Source organism: Onychostoma macrolepis, chromosome 03, assembly GCF_012432095.1.
Source record: "Onychostoma macrolepis isolate SWU-2019 chromosome 03, ASM1243209v1, whole genome shotgun sequence".
NCBI lineage: Eukaryota > Metazoa > Chordata > Actinopteri > Cypriniformes > Cyprinidae > Onychostoma > Onychostoma macrolepis.
In genome coordinates, this window is record NC_081157.1 from 52123072 (window position 1) to 52136321 (window position 13250).

Here is a 13250-nt window from a genome sequence, read left to right on the forward strand (position 1 = left end):
TATATTTTTAAAAACAGTGTAAAAATGTTACCGTATGAGAAGACATATCTGGTAAGTTAACCTCAGTTTGCTAATATTATAACCATTAAGTCTACTTACAGCTTAGTGACATTGTTTGCACAGCTAATTGGTCATTTCTTTGTCATGTGATGTGTTTATAAGGCTTTGGAAGACGGGATTGTGAAGATCTGAAGCAGCGGAGGCCAGCTGTTATTAACCACCTCTACTGGACTGCAGCTTCACTCCTGACGGAGATGCAGATGTGATGGAGGCCAAGTGGAAAAGCATGGTCTGCAGTGAATGTGATCTAAACTTGTGCTCGTGTCGGTCCTGCTCGCCCCGCTCCAAGCGGGTTTTTGAACCGCGGTCTCCGGCGTGGGAGGAGGGCGCTCTAATAAGGAGGCTAAAGGCCACGGTCTCTAGCGTCAGTCGCTAGAGCGCCACTTGAGATCGGAGAGTGAGGTTTTACCTGCACAGTACTTACCCGCTGGCCTCTGCTACACTTGCTTCTTCCAGCTTATGGTAGAAAATTCTGTTTTTGAACCCTAATGTGTATTTCAATTGTAATATTTCTTTAAAGTCTAGGGACAGAAAAGTGGACATTTCTGTAGAATGACCCATATACACACACACACACACACATATAATATACTGTGTGTATATATATATATATATATATATATATATATATATATATTTTATAATATAAAATATGAAAATGTTCATACACTGCTTGAGTAGCAAGCTTGTGTTCAGTTTGAACTCTTACCCTTTCTTCCATTTTGTATTTTCTCAACTCAACTCAATTTTTATTTATAGAGCACTTTCAAAGCCATTAAAATGGACCAAAGTGCTGTCCATAATAATAGAAATACTAAAATTCATACAAACATATAAGCTACTGTTTATAATCGATAATATATTAGGACCAGTAGTGTCTATCACGTCCTTAAACAATCGGGACGGAAGACTGTCATGAAGAGAAGTAGTAGGCTTTAAATGCAATATTATATTTTTCAACTGTTCTAATGTAATCAATTCAAATTTATTAAATTTATTTTGCTGGCTATAGCATCCCCTACACGCATAATATCTGACCGGATACGATCAACCTTATCAATAAAAAAATTCTAAAAAACTCTCACACAAAGCCTTCGACGCAATAGGAAAAAATTGAATAGTTGGACTCAGTACTTTATCTATGATTGAAAACAATACCTTCGGATTATTTGAATTGTGCGATATAATTTGTGAAAAATATGAAGATTTAGCGGCTTTAACAGCAATTTGATAACTTGATAGAGACTCTCTAAAAATTTCATAAGATACCTGCTATTTATCTTTAAGCCACTTACGCTCAGCCTGACGACAAAGCCGCCTCATATTCCGAGTCAAATCGTTTAACCAAGGTTGGCTTTTAACCTTATGACATCTCATTTTAAAAGGTGCAACATCATCCAAAATCTCTGAACAGGCATGATTAAAAGACTTTAACAATTCATCAGGTCCTATAGGGTATGACGTTGTAGACTCAGTCAAAAAAGATGATTCAGTAATAAAAGCAGTTGAAAAGGCACTAGATGTGGAGGTAGTAATAACCCGGGACAAGATTGAAGGGGACTGATAACTGAATGCATTTGTTGCAAAGGACAGATTAAACCTTATAGGCACATGATCCGAGATAGCCGATTCTTCAACACAGAGATTTTCAATCGTTATCCCCAACGAGAAAACCAGGTCAAGTACATGCCCATGTTCATGTGTGGGTCTAAAGACATATTGGCACAAATTAAAAGAGTCAACTAAGTTCAAAAATTCTTTGGCCATGGGTTTACCTGGACAACAGACATGGATAGTAAAGTTACCCATAATCAAAATCCTGTCCGCGGATGGGATAAGCACCGTTAAAAACTCATAAAACTCATCAAGAAAGTTCTTATTGTAGCCAGGAGGCCTATATATCAAGGCACAGATCACTGGCGAAGGCAAGTCAATCTTCATCAATTGTGCTTCGAAGCTCGTGAAACTTTCAACAGGCTGTAAATTGCACTTAATCATGTTATTAAAAATAACAGCCAAGCCTCCACCCCGTCGATTTCTCCTCGATGTGCTTAAATAATTACAGCCCTTTGATAAAAGCTCAGCAAAAGGGCTCGTATCAGCCTCCTTTAACCAAGTTTCAGTAATAAAAAGAAAGTCCAGCCCATACGTTATATAAAAGTCGTTCAGGATAAATGTTTTGTTGACAACTGAACGTGCATTTATCAAAGCCATATGCACAGTGGCCGACACTATAGGCCGATTAGAAGAAGAACCACTTAACAGTCAAACCTGCTTTCCTGCAGTCTGTGTTCTTCTGACTATTTTGTAGTAAGTAACGAATATGCTTCGGGAAATGTATCGGAGTAAAAGTATACATTTTAATTAGGAAATGTAGTGGAGTAAAAGTAAAAGTTAGCTGAAATATATAAACTAGGGGTGTCAACGGTAACGCATTAACACATACAATTAATAAAAAGAATTTAACACAAATTAATCATTTGATAAGGTTTGACCCAACTTCTTCCCGTCATCCAGTGCTTAATTTGTCAATTTTGAGGTCCCGGAAAACAAAGCGGGGTGACGGATCCAGCATGTGATTAGAGAAGGAAGAGGTAACGGAGCATTCAGCCGATCACATTAGTGGGCCAGCGTTAAATTGATTAACAGCGTGCATCAGTTGCTTTTATTAGGGTTTGTACATAAAAAAAAAAAAAAACTGAAAAAGCCATGAAATTTTGAAACAGCAATTCCCAGGTTTCGTAAAAAAATAAATAATAAAATAAAAATAATGGAATTTTATTTCACAAATCTCTGTAATAGTTATAATTAATCCTGTCCAGAATTTTGTGGGGGATTGTGTGTATATAGCATTTTACTCATCCCCGCAGCTTTCAAATTTATAATGAGGGAAATTCCTGCAAACATTTATTCAATATAGCAAGTAGGTTATATGAGTAAATAAATCCACACAAACTAGCAGATTAAATCAGTCATTTGATTCAGCTGGACCGCGTCTTCTCTCTTTCAGTCTCTCAAAGCAGCTTCACATCAGTGCGTCTCCTCTGCAGTACAACAAGCTGCTGCACACTGACCCTGATCCAAGACTTTCACTCGCATTTCGGGACAGTTGACAGATTTGTCACTTGCTTAATCGTGTCAATTGTTGCATCTTCACAAAAATGCACATCTAAGCTAATTGGTACTCGTGCGCTCCAGAGGTGGTCTCAACGCTGAGCGCTCACAGTCACATCCAAAGCTGCCTATAGAGTATCATATTGAGTTATTTTTCGTAGTTTGTTGTTGAGCCTTAGTGGCCAAATACACACAAAATTACGCAAAAATGGCCGTCCTGGCGAATATCCAGGTTTTTTCTTAAGTAAATGTGAACAGTTGAGAAAGAAAATGCACGCATATAGGCTGTTGGAACCGTGCATGTCTTGTGAGAGCAGAGAAGTTCACGTCGTGTCTTTTGCGCGCTCAGGTTCTTTATTTCAAATGTAGATGTGCCGCAAGCACGGTCATTATGGAGGATTTTTCATATATGCACACTATGTCAGCACAAACTTCTTTAATATTGGTGGTTCTTTTGTTGGTTTTGATTGCTTCCATTGTCCTCTTTTGTCAGATAAAAGCTTTGGATAAAAGCGTCTGTTTAATAACTAAATGTAAATGTAAATATCTAACTGTAATAACTCTCCCTGCAGCTCCGTCACATGAACTCTTTCTGCTCACGTGTTTGTCTGAATTTCTACATTTTCTGATTTTTAATTTTTTTTGTAATAAAACTGCAGATGCCGTTGAAGAACCATGTTGTGTTTGTGTGCTGTTCATTAAACACAATACAATTATAACATGTATGTCTAATTTTTCATTCCTTTGGGTTCACAGACTCGAACCGAAGCTCAATAATAATGTCCACCCATCAATCAATATGTCATTTTATCTGGCAGTATTTATTTTTGATATGTTTCTGGTCATAAATCACACAAATCATAACTTGAAGGCCTGTAGTGTCTTCCGCCGCTCGTTCAAATGATTACACACAATCTTGGAGTTTAATACCAGAAGGATAGACTTCATAATTGATTTAACAAGAATAAAGCCGAGGCCCCTTCTGCAGAAGTGTCTCTCGAATGTCTCTCGGCTCTGGTATATATACACGTTTTTAAGGCGGGTTCCTATACATTTGGAGTTTCTCTTACGTATGTAATTCTATCTCTCCCTCAGGAGAAGAGACCTCCTAGACTTGTTATGGTAAAGGAAAAAGCCCCCCTTAATTATTCCAGATGTTTTCCTGTCTGGACCCTTTTAGCCACGTAGACATTTTCAACACAGAGGCCTTGGAACATAATAGAAGATTAAATAGATATATTAATGGCAAGATTCACCTTGATTATACTTGATTAATTCAGATCTTTAACAATAAAAATCTTCTTCAGGCCCCAAAAACTAAATTTTCTATTCTGTGTGGATGTATTTTCTATAGCAGCACGATGTGGGAGACATTTATAAGTGATAATAACTGAGATTTTTCCTCACAGAAACGACTGGTATATATATATAATAAACTTAACTTACGAACCCAAAATAATGTATTTCGCTAGTTGCCAAGGGAACATTTTTCATGTAATTTGACGATGTACTGAAATAACTAAAACTGGCCCAAAAATTTGAAATAATTAAATTACACAATTTCATTTAAAGTTACTGAAAACAGAAACTGATAAAAACTACAATTATATAAATGGTAAATGAGAAGATTTTATGAAGTAACATTAATGAGGAACAGGAGGAATGTTGAAATGGATCACGAAAGTTCATCAAAGTTGTCCTAAGACAAGAACGGTTATTGTTTTGGTTTTAGGACAACTTTGATGAAAGCTTTTGATCCACTTCAACTGTTGACTACTGTACACACAGAAACATAGGGGTATTGTTTCTGTACCTAAAGGTGCATTTGCCTCGAAAGTACCCTGTAAGGTACAGGAAATGTTCTTTAAGGTGACAACTGTGGACCTTTGTTTTAATTTAAAGATCAGTTCTGACAGCAAAGGGTACATAATTGTACTTTTAACAAGCTTAAGGTACATGCAAATTATGCAGCAAATCATAGAACACAAAATCTTAGTTTGATAGAGAGTGTTTATTGAAGTAAAGAAAAAAAAAAGGCTACTGGTAAATTTCCATCCAATTCTTGGTCAGTATAACCTATATAAGTTTCATTAATAACTCAGCTGGGATTTCAGCTAGTCTTTACATTGCATTGTGTTTATGCAAATTAAAACTGGATAGATTTAAAATATCAATATAGGATCATGATATGGTCAATTCAAGTACCAAGAATAGCCCCACAGGAAAAAAAAAAAAAAAAAAGTATGAATAGGACTTCAAAATACTAATATTCAGAAATATTCAAAAATACTAGTAAATTGGTTCTGACTATCTTGGGTGAACAGCACATTTACCAAAAAAGCTGTTTATTTGCATTACTGTTGTGTTAAAAGGGCTTATCACTCTCCAATCATTATTTTGAAAGAACACTCACTGTGTTCCGTAGCAACAGGAGCTTTTAACAGCAGCTGCGATGATGCGATGGATTTACCGATCAACGATTGGCTGTTCAATTTAGAAGGCGGGACTTATTCCACCATATTGGCGTTGCATTTTCTTCCATACAAGTTAATCGAGAGAAAATGGCGGTTTGTCCTTCCTTATGCTACTTTGTTTGATATATATATATATATATATATATATATATATATATATAATATTATTATTATTTATTTATTTATTTTTTTTGGAAAACAGTGAAATAAGACTAGGTATTGTCTGTGGTTTCATTACATGTTTTAAGTCTTTGCATCATTAATTTATGCAATATATTGAAGCTGTCCACTGTTGCCATAATTAGAAAACACCTGATTGGTGTTTTTTAATATGTTGCCCAGCCCTACAGTAAAAAATAAAAATTTGTGCCTGGATGAATTTTATCTCTTTATTTACAATTTTATCTCTCAATAGGATCCACCCACAATTGGTTACTGATGTAATGTTGTATTGCAGTGGTGAAGCAGCACACAGGGTGTGACACTCTCACACAAAAGACATGTTTTACCGCTCTATTTATTACAATGATTTAATATATTATAGAGTTTTAATTGGTTTACATGTTTTTTTAGTCCATTTTATTCTTCTTAACATTTTAAGTGTGTGTATGTCTTTACGAACTGTATGGTTGACTAGTCACATGACAGGAAGCAGGAAACTACAACTGAATAAGAGAGCAGCATGACAAACAAACAGTGTTAGGAAGTAACTAGTTACATGTAACGGCCGTGATATTACGCAGCGCCTGAAAGTAGTCCCCAGCTAGGTAACTTATAATATAGCTGGGGACTACTTTCAGGCGCTGCGTAATATCATTGCGCCTGCTTCGGCCATGGTACGGCAGCAAAGTTCCTTGATTATTACGCCGGAATGAGAGTATAGTTCCTAGCCAAATCGCCCTAGAAAATTTTAACTTTTCATTTTCCGCCGGTCTTAGTACACGATATAACTACAGAAGAGTCAAGTTTTAAATAGGACAAATATCGAAACTCTTTGGTCATTTTTGAACGTGATGCTACTGGTCTAATCGGATTCAATGATCTATGCTAAGCTATGCTAAAAGTGCTATCGCCAGATCCAGATATCAGCTGAATGGATTCAAAAACGGTCAAACTCAACTTATTAACTCTGGGGGAGTTGGAGAATGAGCCTATTTCCAAAAAAAGTGGAGTGTTCCTTTAAGATTTATCAGCGTATACAATAACATGAAATCTCATGAAACATGAAATCTCATAATGTGAACTTTACACATTAGCCTTTTAATTGCTTTTGCAGTTCTGCACTGTATGTAGCTGTACTGTCTGAGCTATGCAAGAGGTATGATACTTTTGTTTATTTGATTATTTGATTTTGAAAAGCTTTTTGAGAAATTAATTTTGTTTTATGTAGGGGGACCCTGCTACACCCTTTCCAACAATTCAACTGATGGGTAACGACTGGAAAATGGCAATCATTGGAAGAGGGCTCAGTGTAGTGAAAGTAGATGGAATAGTGACGAAGAGTTTTATTGATCAAAATATGAATTGTTCAGGTATAATCAAAGTGAATATAACCATTTATGTATCAAGATATTCTACTAATATAATCTTGTATCTGCCTGTGTGTAAAGACCAGCATGAATGAAACATGCGGACATATGGTGAGGCTGCATGTCCTGTTTTGACATTTACACAAAATATATGACAAAATATACCTTCACGGACCATAACATTAGGGTCTCCTGTCTGCTTTTGGGTGGCAGGCCGGAGACACAGCCAAAAAAGGTAAAATGGCAATGTATGAAATGTGTTGAGCACACCTAGAGAAAAACTGTATAAAAAGGGCGTACGGACACAGATTCGATAGACACTGCAGTGTGTTCTCAGCCTTATTGTCTCTGATGATAATAAAGTCTCTCTTCTGGCATCAAAACCCCAAGACTTCAAGAGTGATTCTTCATAGAAAAAGCGGAAACCACCACAATAGTTGTGTGCCAGTGCACCAGCCTTGATGAAGCCGTCATAACAGCCTTCTGGATGTATTTTGCTTTCAACACCTGAAAAACACATTGACTTTCCTTCAGAGGCGCATTGTCAACATTGTGGAAGAGGGAGACAAGCCGCTGCCAGTGACTTTACTCCGGATGATTAACCTTTTATATTAGATCCTCATGCCTCAATTGTACCGTTGCCCAAAGTGCACTCGAAGGACATTCACTCTTGTGAAGTTAATCCAACATGTTGGAGTAATACATGCACATGAACCTAATTTTAGTGTCACCTGTGGTGTACATAAGTGTCAATCAACTTTTTCACGATTCCATTCTTTTAGAAAACATGTGTACAGGAAGCATAGATGTGTTTTTTTCAGGCCTTCTGATAACAAAAATGACCGTCCCAGTGAAGAGTCAGCAGTACAGCAACACGGTCTGAACCCGGATCAGCACAATTCTGAGAGTGATCCAAACTCTTCTGATCCTCAGATAGTAATGCCACATTTAGATAAACTATTAGATTTCAGAAAGAATCTGTTTGGATTCATTCTTAAAAGCAGAGAGAAAAACCTTCTACATTTGTCAGTCCAAGACATTACAGATGACGTCAAATTCCTCTTCTCTTTTTTCAAAGAGAACTATGATTCTTTTATTTCTTATCATCTTGAAAATAGTGGTTTTGATGTTTGGAAGTGCCCTGAACTTCAGCAGGTTTTGCACTCATCTGATTTCTTTGATAAAGGTTTTGAGGTGGTTCGTTCTCCGCGTATGATTAAAGACTGTAAGGCTGAGATGGACTACAGAACCTGTACACCACACACCGAGAGGAACCTACTCCTATCTTCCCATCTCAGAAGTTTAACAAAAATACTGTTCTCATGAAGACGTCTGGAATCAAATACTATCTGAAAATAACAAGGTCCAGGATGAACAGTTTCTGATGGACTATAAAGATGGCCTTTATTTTAATGAACATTTGTTTTTTAGAGAGCATCCAGATGCTTTAAGGCTTCATTTATATGAAGATGAGTTCGAAATAGTTTAAATAGTTTAGGCCCTAAGAGAATGAAGTATACGTTGTGTGGATTTTACTACACTGTTGGAAATGTAGGTGGAACATATGGATCTCATCTTAAGCACATTCACTTGGCTCTGCTGGTCCGTCATTCACATTTGAAACCGTTTGGTATGGATGTCATATTAAAACCATTATTAGATGACCTAAAACCACTTTCAACTGAAGGCTTCACTGTAAGTGTCTGTGGAACAAACACAAAGTTTATGCTGCTTTAGCGATGTTTTCTGCTGACAATCTGTCGCTGCATATGATTGGCGGCTTCCGTATGTGTTTTAGCTAAAATGTGTTTTAACATTGATACCACGTGGGTGCTTTGCAGTAAAATCTTGCTTCCGTAGTCCTTTGACTCACATTTTCATGCATATCGTGGAAGAGTATAGATAGTGATTGGATTTTGCTCAAACCTGGAGATGAGTTGGACCACACATCTCTGGACACATATACAGTTGATGATATTCTGTGTGTTGGATTGAGACACATTGTATAAATGCTTGCAGGTTTTTGGCAAGGTCAGATGAATGGAATGCTTAGTGTACAAGTATTAATAGAAAGAATTGTTGCCCCTTTACACCAGTCATTAAAGTCATGGTGCACCAAAAATGAAAATTGTCATTTACTCACCTTCATTTTGTTCCAAACCTGTATGAATTCTCTCTTTAATTTAACACAGAAGATACTTTGAAGAATGTTGGTAGATAGCTGACTATAGCCATTGACTTACATATGAGAAGGAAAATTACTATAGAAATCAATAGGGCTGTGCAAATAATTGAATTTAAAACTGATTAATGAATAGCCCACTGGGCCTGATGCTTTCAGTTTTGTATTTAAACTCTGAAGGAAGTAAAACACATCGTACATTATGATATGAAACTTGTTATTTTGAGGTTTTATGCAGGTTTGTAATATCCAGTATATGAGTTAAAACTGAGTTAGTAATGTTCTGTATGTTATTTTTTTAAATAATAAACAAACATGCACTGCCTATGGGTCTAGCACTTAAAACTGTTTAATGAACTGTTGAACTGGGTCTGATGTTTTCAGTTTTGTCTTCAACATTTAGAATGTTTCAATTCCTTCTGATTTTAATTGAATTGTGTTAATATTGTGTATATCCAGTGTACAAGTTGTAAATCTGAATTAAGAATGTTCGGTACTTTCGTACTCAGAATTTTGTGACATTTATGATTACATTTGCATCTTTTGTAACTTATAGAAAGAATCCACTTATTTTATGATTGTGTATTTACCCAGATGTTTTGGATCAGTGTTTCTCCTTCATTAACTAGAGTGTGGCGGCCTGCCACAGTTTCATAATAAACCGATGATATATTTATGCTTCTCATTATAACATAAAAGGTCTTTAACGTTGTGTTTCACGCCATTGCTTTGGCATCCATCAAACCAACGAATTAAAACCGAAAACGTAATATGATGCTACATGTGTGTAGTAGCTATCTTTGTTTGTATCATGATTAAAATGCAGTGGTTGGTCGTAATTTCAAATGGCTTTTATTTATTTAAATATGTTTAGTTACTGTAATAGTAGCAACTACCTGTTTTTGCATGGCAAAGGAAAACTATTATGGACAGTAAATTTTCTCAAGTCACCAGTCACTGGCAGATGTGGCAAAAAGTTAATTTTAGGCCCTGCTTGCAAGTGTAGAAATTAGGACAAAAGCAATTCCCTGCTTTAGAGTGAGGTAATATATACCTTTAAAATATAATAATATACCTGTGAAATACTCATTTTCATTTATTTCAGAGTGCAATTGTTTTACAATATGTGGCTATTACTGTAATAGGAATAATAATATAAAATTATTATTATTATTTTATTCTAATTTGTTTGGCTTCCACATTCACCAGTGAGACTGAGACACTAAATCACAACTAAAAAGAGAGTTGAGTGTCCTTTAAATTTCAAGTACAAGTAAATTCAGCAGCTTTATTCTGTGTTGAGTTTGCACACTGAACCTGTGTTGAAGCTCTTCATTCTGAACTCTCAAAGTGCACCAGATTGATGAATTTAACTTTAAAATGTACAAACATTCCCCCTACAGGGACCGAGGACCACCCACCACAGACTCACAAAATCCTGAGGATTGATATTGAATATATAATATTTAAATTTATCAAATTAAAGATTCAGTTCTCTGGTAAATATATATATTTTTGGTGTATAAAAAAGGGTTTGGAGTCAAATTTGATGATTAATTTGATAATTATGTTTGGGAAATACCATATGCACAAACAAAAATGATCTAATAATAAACCCAACATTAAATTATTTAAAATTGAACTTAAACAGCACATTGAAGCCTTAAAAGATCTAAGAAATAAAAAAGCAAAAAGGGTGAATGTTTGAATCCTTTTCTAATAGAAATGTCTTGTAAGTTATCCCCTGTAGTTTTTTTTTTCCTTTTGTTCCTTTGATGCTATTATGAATGTAACTGATTGAAAACACTGTAATGCTCTATATATGTATGTTGTGTTATTGTTCTTGTTATACAATAAAACAAATAACTAACTAAAAACAATCTTATTTAACAAACGAACACTTGAACGTGCATCAGCGTGATAAATACATACAAAGTCAAATATTGGGAGTGTAATGTAATTATTTAGTTTGTCTCTCGTCTCATTAGATTAGATGGAGGGGGCGGGGCTTGTGACTATACTGAGTCCAGCCGCCTGGAGGCGCTCGAGACGCTCTGCTTCACTCTGCAGCGCTCGTGAGGATCACTCGGTGTGCGCATGCGCGAGAGACTGAGAGCTGTACGGTGAGAGTGAGTCCTCTTTTTCTCCTCTTTCTTATCTATTATTTGCTTTTTGGTGTCGTGCATGGATTATTTTGCGTAATTAAGTTTGAGGGCAGCAGGAATGTGAGGTAAATGTCAGCTTTTCGTATGAATAGCGCTGGAGTGATTTACTTAACGTGTTTAGTTAGTGAAGAAAGAGACTTTCCCTGCGTCCCAATGTGCATACTATCCTCTCTATCTGCCCTAAATAGTATTGAAAATTACTACTATGTTCAGGACAAATAGTTTCACAAATGAGGAAAATAAATCCACCTTTACTTAAACACATAACGTTAGCTCTCAGTTAGACACTTACTGAAGTGAGCTACAACATTTTGGTGAATTAACTTTACAATTTTTTTTATTTTTTATTTTTGCTAAAGATAGGTAATTGATGTAAAGTATTCAAGTATTGTGGTTGTGTACTTAGTACATATGAAACATCATCTGTATTAATTCAGTCTGGACAATAGGAATGTATTATGAAATTATTTTATGTTTTTAAAGTCTCACCTGTAGTAAGTCATTCTTGTCACTAGGAACCTACTACAAACCTGTGTGTTTTTAAATTATTTTTAAATTAATTCTGTGAAATTTTTTGAACAGAATGAAGATGTGTAAATTTTTTCTTATTTTGCCAATATATCTTTTTTTAAAATTTATTTATTTATTTAGTACTGCCCTTCAGAGGGTACAGAAGATAGTTACATGTTTCCCAGAAGTCAAAATAAGTTAAATTTACCCTGATCTTCAAATTCAAAATGTTTTCACCCCCGGCTCTTAATGCATGGTTTTTCCTTCTCGAGCATCAGTGAGCGTTTGATCCTTCTGTAATAGTTATATATGAGTTATCAAAATCATACAGTCATTGTTAGAAAGGGTTCATATACACAAAAATGCTGGAAAACCAAGTAATTTGTGGGACTTGGAGGATTTTTCTGAAGAACAGCAGGCAGTTTAACTGTTCAGGACAAACAAGGGACTTATGAACAACTATCACTAAACAAAAATACACAGCTGTGGATCATTCAGGTAACAACACAGTATTAAAGGAACACTCCACTTTTTTTGGAAATAGGCTCATTCTCCAACTCTCCCAGAGTTAATAAGTTGAGTTTTACCGTTTTGGAATCCATTCAGCCGATCTCGGGTCTGGCGATAGCACAGCAGCATAGATCATTGACCGGCGCAAAGACGGCGAAAATGAAAAGCCGCGATTTTCAGGCTGATATGATTAGAACTACTCTCTTTCCGGTGTAATAATCAAGGAACTTTGCTGCCGTACCATGGCGCGGTAGGCGCAGTGATATTACGCAGCGCCTGAAAGTAGTCCCCAGCTATATTATAACTAGTTTACCTAGCTGGGGACTACTTTCAGGCGCTGCGTAATATCACTGCACCTGCTGCGGCCATGGTACGGCAGCAAAGTTCCTTGATTATTACACCGGAATGAGAGTATAGTTCCTAGCCAAAAAATCGCAACTTTTCATTTTCCGCCGGTCAATGATCTATGCTAAGCTATGCTAAAAGTGCTATCGCCAGACCCGGAGATCGGCTGAATGGATTCCAAAACGGTAAAACTCAACTTATTAACTCTGGGGGAGTTGGAGAATGAGCCTATTTCCAAAAAAAGTGGAGTGTTCCTTTAAGAATCAAGGGGGTGTAAACTTTTGAACAGGGTTATTTTTATAAATTCAACTATTAATTTATTTTGTGGACTATATGTAAACATCTTTTATGTGAAATACCT

At 36.1% G+C, this 13250-nt stretch overlaps 1 protein-coding gene across 1 annotated transcript in view; it reads right to left on the minus strand.

Annotated features, from left to right (window-relative positions):
* The window catches only part of LOC131536492 (gastrula zinc finger protein XlCGF57.1-like), a 173747-nt gene that overhangs the window by 111710 nt on the left and 48787 nt on the right, over nucleotides 1–13250 (minus strand). The gene's annotated exons all lie outside the window — the stretch shown is intronic.